Raw genomic sequence first — 6,018 nt, forward strand, 5'->3', positions numbered from 1 at the left:
ATTCGGCCAGGTGTGACACGCAAGGTGGAATGGTGGCAGGCAGCCCGACTCAATTCCAGCCCCTAGCTCTTCTTGGATCTGTGACCTGAAGCACGTTCCCGAGGACCTGACGGCGCCGGTGAGACCCCGGGCCGGTTGCTGGGGTAGCACACAGGCAGCTGGAGGGGCGCGCAAGAGGGTCCGGGGCAGGGGCAGGGGCCGGGAAGGCTGGGTGGATGAGAGGGCCGGAACAGGCGAGGCGGCCAAGGAGGCATCCAGGAGCCGCGACAAACGTGCGAGCAGCCCAACAGGTGACCCACCGAGCCGCCAACCACCACCGTAACGGGACTTCCCAGCCTGCCCCGCGCCCTCGGGCGCAGGCGCAGTGAGGTGGGCGGGGGGACCCCGGCCCTAGGTTCGGTGGAAGCGGCCCGGCACCTAGCCCCGCCCCAGCCGCGGTCACACCCCCTCGCCCCGCCTCCGAGGGGAGGCTCGGCCGCTGGGTTCAGTTTGCAGCCGGAGAAGGTGGGGGCATTGCCAGTGTCGAGTGGGTTGATCCTCCCTGGGTCCTTTTGCAAATTTAGGACCGTGCCCAGAGTCCCGTCAGGAGCGGGACGCCTACCCTGCACCGTCGTGCGCGCTTCAGGGGCATTATTGCAAAATAGATGCAGCACTAGGGCAGTTTGCTTCTTCCTGGGTGAGTAGTTTTTGGTTAAAAAACAGTTGTTCCTCCCCGAGTTTGTGAAAGATAACCTATGTAAAAAATAAAACAAAGAAATTCCCAAGTCCCATCTGGAAATGAAAGATAGTTTTAAAGGACACCTGCATTAGATTGCTACAATAAAGTTATATTTTCGTATTTTTTTCTTGATGCAAAACAAATAAAAAAATATATATATATTAGACAGAGTTACACTCTTGTTGCCTAGGCTGGAGTGCAGTGGCGCGATCTTGGCTCAACCTCCGCCTCCCGGGTTTAAGGGATTCTCCTGCCTCAGCCTCCCGAGTAGCTGGGATTACAGGCGCCCACCACACCCAGATAATTTTGTATTTTTTAGCAGAGACAGGGTTTCACCGTGTTGGCCAGGCTGGGTCGAACTCCTGACCTCAGGTTATCTGCCTGCTTCAGCCTCCCAAAGTGCTGAGATTATGGGCTTGAGCCACCGTGCCTGGCCAATAAAATAGATTTTTATCAAATAATTGTACTAGTACTCAGTTTAATTTGTGTGAACCCCATAAAATGTAATGTGTGAGTGCATGAGCAAATCCCAAAGATTTCACACAATCTTTTTACATTAAAAAAATTTTTTTTGAGACAGGGTCTTACTCTGCTGTCCAGGCTAGAGTGCAGTGGTGTGATCATAGCTCAAAATGTAGCCTCCAGCTCCTGGGCTCAAGTGATCCTCCCACTTCAGCCTCCCAAAGTGCTAGAATTACAGGCATGCACCACTAGGCCCCGGCAGAAGTAAAAATTTCTGGGTCATAAGGTATGTATATGTTTAATTTTAGCAGTTACTGCTAGTTGGTTTTCCACAGTATTGCTTTTGTCGAAATAATCGAATTAGATTGGAGGCCAGTGCCATGCCTATAATCCTAGCACTCTGGGAGGCTGAGGTGGGAGGATTGCTTGAGCCTAGGAGTCTGAGACCACTCTGGGCAGTATCTCTACAAAAAATTTAAAAAATAGCCTGATTGGTGGCTCATACCCGTCATTCCAGCTGCTTGGGAGGCTGAGCTGGGAAGATGACTTGGGCTGGGGAGGTTGGGAGGTTGAGGCTACAGTGAGCTATGATGGCATCATTACATTCCAGCCTGGGTGACAGAGTAACACCCTGTCTCAAATAAAAACCAACCAACAAACAAAAATACCCATCTAAAAGGGTTGTTTTGAAGATTAAATAAGCAATATATGGAAACTGCTTAGAAGAAGGTCTGATACACAAGATACCCCTTACAAATATTAGTTTCTTTCCTTCCAAAGGATTTTATTTGGGATATTAAGAGATCTTGATAATATTTAATCTGGAAGATATATCATGCCCTGTTACATCTTTTAGAGTGTTTAACCAAACGAAGAGAAGTCTGAGACTGAGTGTTAGTCTCCTGGTTTTCTGCTGCTGGGTATATTTTACGCCAAGCACAGAATGAGAGCCTGTGTGAATTAAGCTTCTTTCCCAAGATGATGATGTGTAGAACACTTTGGTGGAGAATAGAAGAGTCTGCACAACCTCACTCCTGTGTTTACAGTGTTTTGAGGGGTAAAAATAAGCATTTCAGCAGTCTTTCTGTGGCATCTGCCCCAGGACACAAAGCCCTAAAAGGTAACGAGTACAGGCCAAGATGCCAATAACTGGTGATATAGTTTGGCCCTGTGTCCCCACCCAAATCTCACACTGAATTGCAAACGTCCCACCCACATGTCAAAGGTGGGACTAGGTGGAGGTAATTGGATCATGGGGATGGTTTCCCCCATACTGTTCTTGGGATAATGAGTGAATCTCACGGGATCTGATTTTTTTTTTTTTTTTTTTTTTGAGATGGAGTCTTGCTCTGTTGCCAGGCTAGAGTGCAGTGGTGCAATCTCGGCTCACTGCAACCTCCGCCTTCTAGGTCCAAGCAATTCTCCTGCCTCACCCTCCCGAGTAGCTGGGACTACAGGTGTGCACCACCATGCCCAGCTAATTTTTGTACTTTTAGTAGAGATGGGGTTTCACCATGTTGGCCAGGATAGTCTTGATCTCTTGACCTTGTGATCTGCCCGCCTTGGCCTCCCAAAGTGCTGGGATTACAGGCATGAGGCACCGTACCCGGCCGATCTGATGGTTTTATAAGCAACTGGCATTTTCCCTGCTTGCTCTCATTCTGTCTCCTGCAGCGCTATGAAAAGGCACCTTCCTCCATGATTGTAAGTTTCTTGAGGCTTCCTCAGCCATGCAGAACTGTGAGTCAATTAAACTGTGCGTCGTTTCTTTATAAACGACCTCGTCTCGGGTATTTCTTCAAAGCAGCATGAGAACGGACTAATATAATTGGTTGTGTCCAATCTGCAGAGATGACCATAGATACCACAGGCAAAGAGAGGCAAAGCAAAAGGGTAGGAAGCCCCAAAGTCCTAGGACCTAATAGCATGAACACCGATGGCAGGTACATGGAGAGGATGAGGACGAGCATTGGGATATTTACATTATGCTCACAGAGCTCATAAAAAATTTAACAAATTAGGCAGGGTGTGGTGGCTCATGCCTGTGATCCCAGCACTTTGGGAGGCCAAGGTGGATGGATCACGAGGTCAGGAGATCGAGGCCATCCTGGCTAACACAGTGAAACCCCATCTCTACTAAAAATACAAAAAATTGCCGGGCGTGGTGGCAGGCACCTGTAGTCCCAGCTACTCGGGAGGTTGAGGCAGGAGAATGTCGTGAACTCAGGAGGCGGAGGTTGCAGTGAGCCGAGATCGCACCACTGCACTCCAATCTGGGTGACAGAGTGAGACTCCATCTCAACAACAACAACAAAAAAATGGACTTGACTAGAACGAAATGAGGTAGGCTAGAGATGCTGGCATTTTGTCTGGATGTAGGAAACAGGGAGCAGAGTGGGAGGTTCCTCCTGCTTGTCCAGTGGTTACCCTTGGGGAGCAGAGTGGAAGGTTCCTCCTGCTTGTCCTGTGGTTACTCTAAGTAAGCCCTGTCTTGTTTAGTTTCATCACAAGGCAGGGCTTGAATGTGTCAGCCTATGATTTGGTCATCTGCGGTCTCTTCCAATTAAACAAGGAATGTGCAGCAGTGAACGTCATGGAGATGTTCATCCAGCAGCTGTTGTTGGAGGATAACTGTGTTCCCAAAGTTTAAGTTATTTTTTTTAGTTTTTTATTTTTTATTTTTAAAAAAGGCATCCTAGAGGGAGACTGAGGGGTTTAGTGACAGCCTGCCCACATCTGGGCTCATACTATGCCAGTGTGGTCTTCCTAAAATACCGCATTGATCATGTGAAAGACCTGCATTAAATCTTTTCAAGTGGCTCTCATGGCCCATAAAATAAATCTCAGACTTCTCATCCTGGCATTAATGGTCCTCCTTGAGTTGACCTCATTCTGTGTTGAGGCTTCCTTCTAATTATTCACTAAACCGTAGTTTCTTCAGCAAAACTAGTCTACTTGAGCTTTTGCGACCTTTCTCATTCTTTGTGCTTTTATGAATCCTATTCATTTTTCACGGCCGTATTCAGATTCATCTTCTGTCTTCCCTGAAGTCTTTCCTCTATAGCCCAACTTCAAGTGTTTTCCTTCTTGTGATGAAAAAAATTTTTTTGGCTAGGCATGGTGGCTCACGCCTGTAAATCCCAGCACTTTGGGAGGGTGAGGCAGGAGGATAGCGAGGTCAGGAGTTTGGGACCAGCCTGGCCAACATGGTGAAACCCTGTCTTTACTAAAAATACAAAAGTTAGCAGGGCTTGGTGGCACATGCCTGTAGTCCTAGCTGCTTGGGAGGCTGAGGCAGGAAAATCACTTGAACTCAGGAGGCAGAGGTTGCAGTGAGCCGAGATCCCACCACTGCACTCTAGTCTGGTGACAGAGCGAGACTCCATCTCAAAAAAAAAAAAAGAAAAAAGAAAACAATAATCATCCACATTCCTATCACTGAGAACCAATCACCGCTAACTTTCTTTCTTTTTTTTTTTTTTTTTGAGACGGTTGTCTCGCTCTGTCACCCAGGTTGGAGTGCAATGGCATGATCTCTGCTCACTGCAACCTCCGCCTCCCGGGATTAAGCAATTCTCCTGTTTCAACTTCTCAAGAAGCTGGGATTACAGGCACCCGCCACCACTCCTGGCTAATTTTTTGTATTTTTAGTAGAGACAGGCTTTTGCTGTTTTGGGCCAGGCTGGTCTTGAACTCCTGACCTCAGGTGATCCACCCTCTTCGGCCTCCCAAAGTGCTGGGATTACAGGCATGAGCCACCTCACCCAGCCAGCCGCTAACATTTTTGCATATTTACTTTAAATCTTTTTTTTTTTTTTTTTAAAGAAAAATCACTGTTGGTTTGATGACAATGATATTACATTTTTCATTTAGTTCATTTCATTTTCATTTTTATTTTTGGCAGAAAATGACTTTATTCTAATTAACTCACAAAGAATAAAATCATAACAGGTAGTTTAAGGAGGCTACACAAACATTTGCCTGGCCCCAAATTCTACATGACCTTAATGAAATTCTACACAGTAAGAACACCCTCTTCCATTTCAATTCTGAAGCGAGGAAGCTATGAATGACAAGGAGAGGTTTAACTGATGGTTACACTTTATACCTTCACTACCAATTATATTTTTATGCTAAATTAACTTGGTTGTGAGAGCTGATTTTTCATTACTCCAATTTGACCTTCTTGATCAGGCCAATCTGTTTGCAAGTCTGCACTGTTTCAGCACCTCACTGGAACCCTCACAGAGCTTTCTGTCACCCTGGTTCTGTGCATCCTCCAAAAACTGGTCTCACAGAGCAAGGCCGCTGTGCCGACTGGGTTCCCTGAGGCTACCGGTAAGTGATGTCAGGCCTTACAGGCTCAGCATTACTTCCTCCACTGAAGCCCCTGGTGATGGCATGGCCCAGTGTGTGTCCCACAGCAGAGCTCACAGCCAAGTCAGCTGCAGTGGTTGCCATCTGGGCCCTCAGACCTGCTGCTGTGGCGCAGCAGCAGGAGAGCCAACTGCAGAGGTGGGTGCCGCTATTGGCAGCTAAGCTGCTGGTGCTGGCCTGGGTGCAGCTCTCATCTGAGGTGCCTGGCTGGCCAGAGGGGCCATGTGGGAGGTGCGGCTTCGGCTTCCATGGGGCATCCTAGGTGCGTGACGGCTCAGCATTTGGATGTGTGAAAACAAGCCGTTTTGTTCATTTTAAAGAGCTCGAACAATGCAGAAAACTGCAGTGATAAAATTTAGAAAATATATAATCCTTCCCAAATCCCACCACCTAGAAAAAACCACCATTGGCTCTGTTTTTATTTTTATTGCCCAGGCTGGAGTGCAGTGGCTCGATCTCAG

General features: G+C 47.5%; 1 pseudogene; it reads right to left on the reverse strand.

Annotated features, from left to right (window-relative positions):
• Positions 1 to 5,370: 5,370 nt before the first annotated feature.
• LOC112613579 lies at positions 5,371 to 5,814 on the reverse strand (annotated as a pseudogene).
• Positions 5,815 to 6,018: the final 204 nt, after the last annotated feature.

The sequence above is a fragment of the Theropithecus gelada genome, chromosome 19 (genome assembly GCF_003255815.1).
Source record: "Theropithecus gelada isolate Dixy chromosome 19, Tgel_1.0, whole genome shotgun sequence".
Classification (NCBI taxonomy): Eukaryota; Metazoa; Chordata; class Mammalia; order Primates; family Cercopithecidae; genus Theropithecus; species Theropithecus gelada.